Source organism: Prionailurus bengalensis, chromosome E2 (genome assembly GCF_016509475.1).
Source record: "Prionailurus bengalensis isolate Pbe53 chromosome E2, Fcat_Pben_1.1_paternal_pri, whole genome shotgun sequence".
NCBI lineage: Eukaryota > Metazoa > Chordata > Mammalia > Carnivora > Felidae > Prionailurus > Prionailurus bengalensis.
This window is the reverse complement of record NC_057352.1, coordinates 6,855,182-6,869,043: the sequence shown is the minus strand read 5'-3', so window position 1 is coordinate 6,869,043 and position 13,862 is coordinate 6,855,182. Positions and strand designations below refer to the sequence as shown.

Genomic DNA, 13,862 nt, shown 5'->3' with positions numbered 1-13,862 from the left:
TTTCTGTTGTGGAAGCTGCAAAGTCGAAGATGAAGGCACTGGCAGATTTGTTGCCTAAAGGTCTGCTTCCTGGCTCACAGGAGGCAGTCATCTCACTGTTGTCCTCACATAGGGGAAGGGGAAGGGCATTCGTGGGAGGTCTTATAGGGGCACTGATCTGATTCATGAGTGTTACATCCTTATGGCCTAATCACCTCAAGGGCCCACTTCTTTATTTTTTTTAATGTTTATTCATTTTTGAGAGAGAGAGAGACAGAGTTATGAGCAGGGGAGGGGCAGAGAGAGAGGGTGTCACAGAACTCGAAGCAGGCTCCAGGCTCTAAGCTGTCAGCACAGAGCCTGACGCGGGGCCCAAACAAATGAACCGTGAGATCATGACCTGAGTTGAAGTCGAACACTTAACCAACTGAGCCACCCAGGCATCCCATCAAGTGGCCACTTCTTAAAACCATCATATTTGGGATTAGGCTTCAATATATGAATTTTGGCGGGGGGCGGGGGGGGAGAAACACAAGTAGTCCATAGAAGATAGAGAGTATGGTGGTCCCCTCTTATATGCTGAGGATACATTCTAAGACCCCCAGTGGATGCCTGAAGCTAGAATAGTACTCAACCCTATACATAGTATGTTGTTGTTGTTGTTGTTTTTTAATTTATTTTAATTTTTTTAAATGTTTATTTTTGGGAGAGAAAGAGGCACACAGAGCGTGAGTGGAGAGGGGCAGAGAGAGAGGGAGACAGAATCAGAAGCAGGCTCCAGGCTCTGGGCTGTCAGCACAGATTCTGATGCAGGGCTCGAACTCACAAACCGCGAGATCATGACCTGACCTGAAGTCAGACAATTAACTGACTGAGCCACCCAGGAGCCCCAATTTATTTTTTAAAAAATGTTTATTTTTGAGAGAGCAAGTGCAAGCTGGGGAGGGGTAGAGAAATGAGGATAGAGGATCTGAAGCAGGCTCTGCACTGACTGCAGGGAGTCCAGTGTGGGGCTTGAATTTATGAACCACAAGATCATGACCTGAGCCAAAGTCAGGTGCTCAACCAACTGGGCCACCCGGGTGCCCCCATAGTATGTTTTTTCTTATATGCAGACACCTGTGATAGTCTAATTTATGAATTACACACAGAAATTAACATCAGTAAGTAATAATAGGACACTTATAACAACATACTGTATAAAAGTTATGTGAATGTGTTCTCTCAAAACATTTTATTGTCTTGTCCTCACCCTTCCTGTGATGATGTGAGATGATAAAACGCCTACGAGATATAAAGTGACGTGTAGGAGTTGTGATGGTTTTAGCGTTAGGCTACTGTGGATGTTAGGAGGAGGATCATCTGCTTCTAGACCACATTTGACCTCAGGTGAACGCCTTGAAAGCCAAACCATGCATAAGGGATGATCACTATAATTGGCTCAAGGGGTTATGAGAATTTCTTGTCCAAAGGGTATATTGCTTCAAGGGAGGGCAAGGACTCTTAATGGACTTTAAAGCAGTTTAGGATGTAAGTAAGTTATTTTTTTCATGTCCATGTCTTATCTCCCAAATAGGTTAAAAATTCCTTGGTAATTTTTTTTGCTGTTTAAATTTTAAAGTTTTAAAAACAAAAAAAATCAGTTCCTCAATTGCACTAAACCAAATTTCAAGTACTCAGCAGCAGTATGTAACTAGTGGCTACCTCACTGGACAGCTACCTATATGGCTAACTATATATAGCTAACTATATGGCTAAAAAGCACAGACTGAGAGAAATCTATTATAATTCCCAGAAAGTTATCTTGGGGAGTATTGGTTTACATGGTTTTATATTCCCAGCACAGAAAACTTAAGACAAATATGTTGATTTGGAAAGTGAGTGAATTAGCCAATGGACTAGTCGGAATGTTTTGTCATCAAAAGAAGGAATGAGTCCTTCAGAGGCAATTCTAAATAATACAGATGTCTCCTTCCAAACTGAGTGTGATTAGCAACTCAATAACTGAATATAAACCAGGCAGAGCAGAAAAGAAAATGGATCCTCAGAATACATATCATAAACAGGAGGACAAGAACCTCAGTCTGTAAGAATAGAGAATATAGGAGATGGGAAGTGAGATCCCTAGGGGATGCCATGGAGAAGAACCTTTGTTATTTACCTACAGAACTATCACCCTTGAGAGTTGCCACCATATCAAAGATTCCAGCTCCACTGTTCACTGCTGAACTGAGACGTGCTTTCTCTTCATTATTTACTCTCCCTCTTCTGGGATTGGCCTCTCCTTATCAAGTAACTATCATATAGTTATTCACCTATCCAAGTTATAAACAGTGGGTTCTCTCTGGAAGGAGAGATTTCCCATCCCGTGTCTGTCTCAGAATTCAGTATGAAATACTAGGATATTGGTATTCATTCCTTCAGGTATATTTTAAAGCACCAACACAACGCAGGGCACTGTTCTGTACAATGAGGATACATGAGTGAATAAAACAGGCAAAGGAACTGCCTTTATGGAGGCAGAGTAAGTGTGTTATGTAATGTAAGAAAGCGTTAAGTCCTATGAAGAAAAATAAAGCCTAGTAATACTGATTTATATTAATGAATAGGTAGTTATAGGCAAGGCTCTATTCCCTCCTCCTTACCCCTCCATGGGCTTTTCTGGGTATAATTTGAGCTAAGACAAATCTACTGAGGGGAGTCACCCATCAGTATTTGTAACCACATAACATTTAATAATGGTTTCTATGGATTGTCTCTGACAAGCCTCCCGCGTCTGATATCTGAGAAACAACGCAAACTCTTGAGTCCCATCCCAACACCTCCCAAACCCAGAGCCTCTGGGGCTGGAGTCCAGGACTCCGCATTTTTAACACCGGCCCGACATACACTTAATTTTGGCGCTCTCTGTCCTAAGTCCTGGGTTACTAACCACCCCCACCCTCACATGATTGGATGGATTCAGGCTGTGCCTTTCTCATTGGCATCGGACCTTTGCAGGCCCGCTTTTGGTGGCCTTTCTCCCAGACACCAATCGCAATCCCAATTTAGGTTCGTCCATCCGCTCTTTCCCTCTGGTGGGTGATGACCAGCCTCACGCTGTACCAGTTTCTGGAAATCTTGTGTTCTTAAAAACCACTTTCTGCAAGCAATCTTCCGCCATAAGTTTTGCGTGGGTGTCCGTTTACCGGACGTATTACTTTTTCTTACCAGGTGTTAGTTCATTCTCTGCTGCCGTATCGACACCTAAACTCCTCTACTAGTTCGTTTGGAAACTTTTTTTTTTTTTAAACACAAAGTGGATAATATACGTCCGGTCATGTAAGTTCCTGACAAGCCCGTCCAACACAATGTAGCCCGCACCACGTGTGCCTCGCGAAGCTCCAGACTTTGAAAATTTATCAATCTTCCGCGAAAGTCCACGTTGAGGATAAGAGATAACTTCAGAAGCTTCTCATCTCGGCCACTCCCGCTTCTGGCCGCAAATCCACCGTTTTGCTTTGAGTACGTCGGACGCCCCAATATGGCCGCCCGCACGGCCACCGAGAGCGGACGCGGACACAATGCCTCATGGGACATACCGGAAATTCGTCCTTCGCGGATCTCTGAGGGCCTCCAGTGCTCGTCGGCCGCCGTACTCTGAGGGGTTGCCGGGAGATCCGCGTTCAGGTTCTCCCCACGGATCTGACGGCAGCTAGGTCAGTGTGTGGTTTTGTCCTTGGAAGGTGGTGGTGGTTGTTGTTGTTGTTGTTGTTGTTGTTGTTGTTGTTGTTCACGGTGGGCATTTTGCTTCTCACAGGGTGACGTGTGGACCTGCTGTAGCATGGATCCGTAAAATCACTGCCGGGGACGGTCGGGGAGGGTAGAAAGCGCCGAGGTGGAGGTATTTAAGGAGAACCAGGTGGGCCTCTGATTTGAGGTATTTGAGGGGAACCAGGCAGGTGTGTCTGTGGTTGGGGTACTTTTGGGGCCATTAAGACCGTTAAGGGTCTGTAGAGATCACGACGGTATCCGCGCTGTAGAGCGTATGCAGTCCTGCAGCAGGCGGGGCAGATCATTTACGATGATCGAAGTGTCTGGTTCCGGGAGGGTATTTAATTTGGGGCTCAGTGATGTTGGGGCTCCGGTGGGTGCTCATGACATCGGGGTGTCTCGCCCGGTTTTCGGATTAATAAGGGCGTGTGTGATCGGTGTCTGGTACAGAGATATTTATCAGGGCTGCAGCTTTGGACGCCAAGGACCGGGGGCTGGAGTTTGGGTTGAAGTTCTTAGCTGGGCTGCTGGGACCGAAGACTGCAGAGCGCAGGAGGGTAGTTCCAAACCCTCTGTGGTTTTGTTTGTTTTGTTTTGTTGTAAAGCCTTTTGTCTAGGGGTTGACTTATTGCAGACGGAGGGGCTAAATCGCCACCGCCGTCTGTTAGTCGTCGTCTGTGGCTGTTTTCCCGGGGCAGAGGAAGAATTGAGTCCTTGCGACAGAGATCTTAAGTTGAAAACGTGTAATATCTATCCGTTTGCAGAAAAATGTTTGCCAGCGCCCGCACTCACCTCTTAATACATAGCAGCGGGGAACACTGTTGCTTACTTGCCTGCCCTACGTCCACACTTTGTTCTTTGCCAACAGAATGCCCGTTTTGCTTAGTATCCATCCGTCTTGCAGGGTGACCCACGTGTCGGTTTATTACTAAGTACCGGTTGGTGTTAGTCAGCCGTGGTGGCCCCAGTTCCGATTGCTAATGACTGAATTTCTGTGAAATGAGCTTAGTATGTGGGGCGGTTCCAGCCAGCTATCTGTGAAAATCTGCTTACTGGTTTCTGGGGGAGCATTTTCTCTTTTATGTTAGTAATTCTTTGAATCTCTTTTTTTATGTCCATGATGATGGTGTCTGAATATAACTTTTTTTTTAATGTTTACGTATTTTTGAGAGAGAAAATGCGAGCGGGGGAAGGGCAGAGAGAGAGGGGTCAAAGGATCCAAAGGGGGCTCTGTGCTGACAGCAGAGAGCCCCATGCGGGGGTTGAACTCACCAACTGTGAGATCATGACCTGAGCTGAGGTCCACGAAATCTATGCTTAACTGACTGAGCCACCCAGGCGCCCAGATTGTCTGAGTATAACCTTAATTTTTCATTCCAGTTTCTAATGTTTATAATTTATTCTTAATGCTTTGGCACTCCTCTGCAATATAGAGTTCAAAAGTGGGGTGGTAGTGGACATCTTTGTCTTATTGCCTATCATTAAAATTCACCTGCTATATTGTCTGGAGTTAACATGTTTTAGGAACATTAATCCAGGACTTTAAATTTAGCGGCATAAAAATATTCATAGTAATCTTTCAGACAAAAAAAAAAAAGCCCTTTATCTTATTTGAGTCATACCTCTCACTAATTCCTTATTTTCTTTGTTTACACTTTCTCCTTTGACTGGATAGGTATTTGTAGTGAGGCAAATACGTATTATTGGCCTTTTAACATAACAGTCTTTTAGTATATTTCAGCTCTTCCCTTTCTTTGTTAATTTAAAATATCTACAAGTTAGTCAGTATAAAAGAAATATACATATATAAACAGTCACTACCCAGGTTAAGAAACAACATTGCCAGCACCCCAGTGCTGTTTGTGAACCTCTTCCCAATTATATCCCGTAATTACCATCTTGCTAGTGTAGCAAACACTTTCATGCTTTTCTTTATAATTTTATGATATAATTAACCATTCCTAAACATTACCACTGTGTATGAACATAATTATACATCATGCATTTTTAAAAAGTTTATTTAAGAGAGAGAGTGTGAGTGGGTTAGGAGCAGAGAGAGGGAATCCCAAGTAGGCTTTGCACTGTCAGTGCAAACCCCAATGCAGGGCTCCATCTCATAACTGTGAGATTATGACCTGAGCCAAAATCAAGAGCTGGTCACTTAATCCACTGAGCCACCTACATCATGCATTTTCTTAATTTTTTTTAATGTTTTATTTATTTTTGAGAGAGAGAGAGAGGGAGGGAGAGAGGAGAGAGAGTGCAAGCAGAAGGGGCAGAGAGAGAGGGAGACACAGAATTGGAAGCAGGCTCCAGGCTCCCAGCTGTCAGCACAGAGCCCAATGCGGGCTTGAACCCACGAACCATGAGATCATGACCTGAGCTGAAGTCAAGTGCATGTAGGGGAGAGGGGCAGAGGGAGAGAATTCCAAGCAGGCACCAGGCTCAGCATGGAGTCCTCACGGAGCTCGATCCAATGACCCTGCAATCGTGACCTGAGCCAAAATTGAAAGTTGGACACTCAACTGACTGAGCCACTCAGGCACTCCTCAGCTGTTCACAAATGTTAAAAGATATTTTAATATCCTCCGTTCTCCATTCAAGCCTAAGGCAGATCATGCCTCATGCCTACTTTATCTTAATTCCTTTGTATATTTACTAATTCTGATCTTCCTTTTGGTTATTGTCGCTGTTACCATTGCATTCGCTTCCTGAAAGCTTCCATTTTCTTCCCATTATATCCTGATGACATTAAGTCCCAGTTAACCATACTACTTGTCAGACATGAAATTCTTCTCTGTGTCTCTGTGATAATAGTTATTTCTTGCTCACGCAGAGATTTCTATTTTTTTCCCTAAACTCCCCAGTGTCTTCCACACACGATTGCTTACTTGATTCATTTTTTTTTAATTTTTTTTTTTAACATTTATTTATTTTTGAGACAGAGAGAGACAGAGCATGAACAGGGGAGGGGCAGAGAGAGAGGGAGACACAGAATCGGAAGCAGGCTCCAGGCTCTGAGCCATCAGTCCAGAGCCTGATGCGGGGCTCGAACTCACGGACCGTGAGATCGTGACCTGAGCCGAAGTCGGACGCTTAACCGACTGAGCCACCCAGGCGCCCCTGATTCATTTTTTTTAATGAATTTTTTCCTGATAGCCTAGTGTAACAGCAGTGAGAAAAAGCATAAAAACAGAGAAAGAGCTTTCATTCTAAGATGACAAAACATAAACCTGATCCAATAAGCAGATATATTGTATGTCTAGAGGGTGAAAAGTGCTGCCATGAAATGGTATTTGGAATATGATGATGGTAGTAATGGAAGAGGAGGTGCTGGGACTGGGGCTTCTCTTTTAGGAAAGGGGACATCTCTCTGAGGTGTAGGTTACATGTGCTTGGAGCTCTCTGCTGCATCATACTGTTGCTCCCCAAGGGCAACCACGACAATGACAATGAGTCCTCCAGGGAGGCCCGTCTTCCAAGTGTAACCTGATTTCCTGCACTTCTCTCCATCTCCAGTGATCCTTCCCACTCATTCTCACAACCTGCAGCTGTTCTCCTTGTGTCTTTCTTTGCCCTTTAAGTGGTTTTACCAAACTGTAGTGTAGGCTTCCTGAACACGAGGACTCATGTGTGTCCCCAACATGAGCACCATGCCCAGTTCACGGTAGTCACCAGTAAGGACTTGTGAAGTGAAGGAGTCTCTTACCAGTTTGGATGAGGCAACCCTCCAACCTGTAGTCTGTTGCTCACGGTAAATTGTGTGTATTGCACAGGCTGCATGTTCTGCAATATTTGGAAAGTTACCAAATTTGTGTTTATTCATTATTACTGTTTTTTTCTAATATATAAGGAACATTAAACACAGAGTTTTATTTATACTCATATAATAGGTTCATCATGAAGTCACCTCAAATGAAGCTATTTAAAAAATACTTTTATTCTAGGGGTGCCTGGGTGGCTCCGTCAGTTAAGCATCTGACTTCAGCTCAGGCCATGATATTATGGTTTGTGGGTTTGAGCCCCACGTCAGGCTCTGTGCTGAAAGTTCAGAGCCTGGGGCCTGCTTTAGATTCTGTGTCTCCCTCACTCCTGTCCTTTCCCTGCTCACACTCTTTCTCTCTCTCAAAAATAAAAATAAACATTTAAAAAATACTTTTATTTTAGTCAATATGGTGGAAGAATTATTTTTTTTTATTTTCTAGAAATCTGGAAACTTGATGGTCATCTGCCAGAGCACTTACAAAATGAATTCATGGAAAATAGCCTAGAACAATGACACAAACGTAACACATTTGAAAATTCTCTTCTTCGGAGCAAAACTCATTTGGTGTTAAGGCAAAAACATGATATGTTCGGCTTACATGGAAAAAGTATGAAATCAAATTTAACTACTTAACCAGAGCAGAACCACTGCAGAGCATACTGTAGATGGGAAATCCTTTCTTCACGTTAATCATGAACAATTTCAGAATGAAATTAAATCCCCTGAAAGCAAAACACTCATCAGCACTAAGTGCCAAATCATCAAGCATCAGAAAATTAAAAAAACAAAGAAACCTCACGTATGAAGTAAATATGGGAAACGCTTCATTCAGAAGTCCTGGTTCACTGGTCACCAGAATCTTCATGCAGGAGGGTAACCCCACAAATGCAGTCTTAAAGGAAAACATTCTCCAGAAAGTTCATGCTCACTGAACACCAGAGAACGCATCAATAGGAGAAAAACCTTATGAATGCACTATATGTGGCAAAGCCTTCCTCAAGAAATCATGGCTCAGTGTACATCAGAAAACACACGAGAAAGACTTTTTATGTGCAGTGAATGTGGAAAAGGCTTCATCAAGAAGGGAAATCTCATGGTACAGCTGCGGATTCATACAGGAGAAAAACCTTATATATGCAATGGGTGTGGGAAAGGCTTCAGCCAAAAGACGTGCCTGGAACCTGCTTTGGATTCTAGCACATCAGAGATTTCGCACAGGAAAGACTCCCTTTGTGGACAGTGAATGTGGAAAATCCTGTTCCCAGAAGACAGGTCTCATTAAACATCAAAGAACTCACACAGGAGAGAAACCCTTTAAACGTAGTGAATGTGGGAAAGCCTAACCCAGCTCATTATACATCAGAGAACTCATACAGGAGAGAAACCATATAGTTGCATTGAATGTGGGAGATCTTTTTGAGGGAAGTCAGTCCTCACTGAACATCAGAAAATTGATTTAGTCAAGGTAGAAAATCCTCCTTCAGTCACAGGTCCTCACAGACCAGTGTTGTCCTGCAAGAGAAAAACCTTTTTAACGTGGTGACTGTGCAGGTGGCTTCTGTGGCTTGTCAGACGCCATTAAACATCAGTAGACTTCTAGCAAATAGGAATGTGGTCATAGTGGGACAGCCTGCAGCCAGGCAGGTATTTGTTAAATACTTCATTTGTACTGGGTCCTGTTCTAGGAGCTGAATATACAGTGGTGGCCAAAACAGAAAAAGCCCCTGGTCTCCTGAAGAGAGCACTGAGGTAACCTGGATCATCTTTAACTTAACTTTTTTCAAGTAATTTCTCTGTTCACCATAGGGCTGGGGAACTCACATCCCAGAGATTAAGAATCACATGTTCTGGGGCGCCTGGGTGGCTCAGTCGGTTAAGCATCCGACTTTGGCTCAGGTCATGATCTCACGGTCTGTGAGTTCGAGCCCCGCGTCAGGCTCTGTGCTGACAGCAGGCTCTGTGGAGCTTGCTTTGGATTCTGTGTCTCCCTCTCTCTCTGCCCCTCCCTTGCTCATGCTCTGCCTCTCTCTGTCTCAAAAATAAATAAAAACATTAAAAAAAAATTAAAAAAAAAATCACATGTTCTACAGGCTGAGCCAGCCAGGTGCCCCATGGATTATCTTTATGTGGTACCTTTACACACCAGCTAATCTAGTGAAAGGACATAAATATCTATATTAAGTGGAATAGACATGGACTAATTGGTTCAAGGAGCATATTTTGGAAGATGGAGGAAAGACTAATGATTAAGATTATAGTACACAAGTTACTTAAAAATATTTTTTTTTATGTTTATTTATTTTAGAGAGAGAGAGTGTGTGTGAGTGAGGGAGGGGCAGAGACAGAGGGAGACACAGAATCCAAAGCAGGCTCCAGGCTCCGAGCTATCAGCACAGAGCCCAATGTGGGGCTGGAACTCACAAACCATGAGATCATGACCTGAGCCAAAGTTGGACGCTTAACCGACTGAGCCACCCAAGTGCCCCCATAAATAAATTTATTAATAAAATTAATAATAATTTTATTTTTTAAATGTGTATTTCTTTTTTGAAAAAATGCTTATTTCTTATTTCCTTAAGGAGATTATAAATTCCCTAATTTTAGTGGCTTTACTTAAATTTTAATGTTTAAAAAATTCTGAACCAGGAAGATGAAAAATCATTGCCTCAGTAACACTGACCGCATTTGAAGTGCTCAACAGTCATATGTGAATAGTGGCTAGAGAACTGGACAGCACTAGCACTGAGCAAAAACATGAGACAATGAGAAAATCTGTCATCATTTCCATCACACCAGAAGATTATACTGGAGTGTTGGTTTCCATGATTTTATATTTCTAGCACAAAGAAAAAAAACCCTAATTATATATAGATTTGGAAAGTGAGTGAACATATTAACGGGCCAAAGTATATTTTGTCACTGAAGGGAAATATGGTTCTAAAGAACAGACTTGTTACCCCAGAGTGTTTTCATTGTGACGTGAGAGACTTAATAACTGTTTATAAAGGGACAAAGCAGAAAAAGTGGTAATAATAAAAGTACTCTTATTCCTTCTGAAGAAGGACTCCTCCTTCCCCTCATTTTTTGGTTTCTTCATCCTTCATCATCTTCAATTATCATTTCTTCAGTGCGGCTTTCCCTCAGTTGGCCAGGTTCCCCAGTCTCTCTGTTTAAGCCCTTTATAGACTTGCAGTTTCATGTATTTTTTGGTGGTGACTGTGAAGATAATACATAGATTATGTTTTGGGTTGATCCCTGATGTTGTCATATCAACCTCCAGTGATCTACAGTCCAGGTAACTCACACTTCCATTCTTGATTTATTGCATAATAGTGATGCTGGATGAGAAAGAGAATAAGAGAAGGTCAGTCTGGAGGGGAAAAGGACTTCCATTTTAGAGCTCCCTAGTTTGAGGGGCTGTGGCCATGCATGAGGCAGTATATTTGATACTGTTAATAAATCTCTTGATTAGAATTTAGTGGATACATACTCAGTGAAGAGTCTCTGGATCTCAAGTCCAAAACCTTAATATACTCAGAATTATGTTTTAATCCATTCAAAATTTTGAAATGCCTATGTTTATGAATTTTTGCCATAAGAAGATCATATAAATACTGTGTGGAGATCACTATGCCATGCTTTCAAGAAGTCATTAAAAAATACTGATAGTTTTATAATTGCCTTTTTTTTAAAGTTTATTTATTTTTGAGAGAGACTCAGAGTGAGCAGGGGAGGGGCAGAGAGAGAGAGGGAGGGAGAGTGTCAAGCGGACTCTGCACTGTCACCACGCAGCCTGATGTGGGGCTCGAACTCACAGACCATGAGATCATGACCTGAGCTGAAGCCAAGAGTCAGACGCTTAACCGACTGACCCACCAAGACATCCCTGTAATTGGCTTTTGTAACGGCTATAGACCTGACTTCTGGTGAAGGGATGTGTTTAATTCACCAAACTGCCTGCTGATGTACAGTCAGGTCATGCCTCTTTTTTTTTTTTTTTTTTTTTTTTTTAAGAGAGATGGGGGGAGAGTGGCAGAAGATGGGGAGGGAGGCTCCCTCCTACTTACTAGAAGCAGCCTCCAGTCCAGCCCCCTAGACAGGCCCCCGAGGGCATCCATTTTCGCAGCTCCCTCCCTCCAGTAGGTCTCTGACCTGCCTAATCCGGACCCGCGTTACTGATTCTCACACGTTACTGATTCTCACCCGCGCTGGGCCCCGTTGTCAAGTTTTGGCAGAACTCGGAGCCTGAGCCTCTGTTATTTGGTCCGCGGTCTGGCCTCCGCCTTTCCTACGTCTTGGCTTCTGCAAAGCTCGAAGGCCATGCGAAGGCCTCTAGCCCGCAGCTGCCGGGGTCTTCCCCGCCAGCTGCACTTCCTGACTGTGGGAATGCTCCTGCCTAGTCCTCACGGGCACCGCCATCTTCCCGAAAGGCTCGGTAGAAAACCGCAGGGCCAGTGCCGGCCTCTGAGGCATTCATCACAGCGCTAGGAGCCAACAAGATGGCAGGCAAAGGCAAGGTGACACCCCTAAAGCGATTTCAATTTCTTTTGGCAGCCCTCCTGCTGGCCGCTTGGACCCAGATCGCCAAGGTGGGGGTGGCCACTTCTGTGTTGAGCATCTGGGGGCGGAACTCGACTTCCAGGAACGTCGTGAAGGTTCCAGCTCCACCTGAAGCGTCCCTAACCACCATGGAGGTGGGGGAGCTTGAGAATGGGGATCATTTCGGAAGGCGGTCCAGCCTGTGGTAGATGCGGTGGAGTGTAGAGAAGTTCAGCGTCAAGTGGGTAGGGCTCTGCACGTGTCTCTGGAGTGAAGTGCCTGTGAGGCCAGTAAAGGGCCCTTCTGGGATTTCTTTTGCTTCGCTGGAGAATCTGGCCTTTAGTAATAGACCCAGAATGTATTATGCTAAGTGAAATAAGTGAATCAGAGAAAGACAAATACCATATGATTTCACTCATATATGGAATGTAAGAAATAAAACATGATCATATGGGAAGGGGGGGAGAGAAGAGAGGGAAACAAACCACAAGACTCTTAAAAAATTTTTTTTAATGTTTATTTTTGAGAGAGAGAAAGAGACAGAGGGTGAACAGTGGAGAGGCAGAGAGAAAGAGAGAGAGAGAGGTAGACACAGAATCAGAAGCAGGCTCCAGGCTGTTAGCACAGAGCCCAATGCAGGTCTCAAACTCACAAACTGTGAGATCATGACCTGAGCTGAAGTGTGACACTCAACCGACTGAGCCACCCAAGCGCCCCCACAAGATTCTTAATGATAGAGAACAAACTGAGGGTTGATTGAAGGAGGTGGGTGGGAGATGGGCTAGATGGGTGGTGGGTGTTAAGGAGGGCACTTTTGATGAGCTCTAGGTGTTGTATGTAAGTGATGAATTGCTGAATTCTACTCATGAAACCAATATTGCACTGTATGATAACTAAAATAAATTAAACAAAAAAGATGAAACTAGAAAAAAAAATAATGGCAGAGGGTCTGTTAGTGTTGGTTGTCAGTGTGAGTGATTCTGTTTGTGGGGCTCAGCAACCAAGAACTGGAGTGGTAGGTATGTATCAGTGAATGTGCTTTCTTGTCCAGGATCACACTCCACTGTGGGGCTCAGACACAGGGAGGCCTGGGGTGAAGGGTGTTAGTGAACGGGTGTTTCTGGTTTGGATTTCGGACTTAACTTGGAGTCAGTTTTTGTTTTTGTTTTGGGAGGAAGCCATTTTATGTCTGGAGACATATGTACAGAAGAGGCAAGAGGCTGGAGCCTTGGAGACCCTGCATCCCTGGAGAGTAGGTAGGTTAAGGTTGAGGCTTAAATGTTGACTACTAGGAATAGACTTGATGATACATTCCTCCAGCTGATCCAAATCCATTTCACTCCTTCAAGCCCATATATTGCTCAAGGTACTCATGAAAGTCTTTTGTCTTGCTGCATTAACAATCTTGTCCTTATCTTCCTAACAAACAGTAATGAGGTAAGATCTAGTGAGGTGTTATAAGAGATGTGTTTTGTCCTTCTTGTCTCTGAGTTTACCCTACATTTTTTTCTTGGAGGTTTCCTTTCAGGTTTGTTCTATACAAGTAAAAACATCTCTGTTAATTAGCCTGAGCTCTGATGTCCACTGAAGACCACAGCATGTTTAATCTCTGTGCTACCTTCACATGTGGAATGATCTGTATAACATAGATACCACTTAATTTCTAATTATAAACATATTTCCATAGTATAAAAAGGTTATATAATAGTGTCACATCAGGTGGGTGAACCAATGGCAAGTTTACTAGAGTCATATTAAATGTATACATTACTTTAAATAGGCTTGATTTATATATTTATACTTTTTTTATAATATGATTCTCTGC

At 43.4% G+C, this 13,862-nt stretch overlaps 1 pseudogene; it reads left to right on the top strand.

The window, feature by feature from the left end:
* The first annotated feature begins 3,502 nt into the window (after positions 1-3,502).
* On the top strand, positions 3,503-9,415 carry LOC122495265 (annotated as a pseudogene).
* The last annotated feature ends 4,447 nt before the right edge of the window (positions 9,416-13,862 follow it).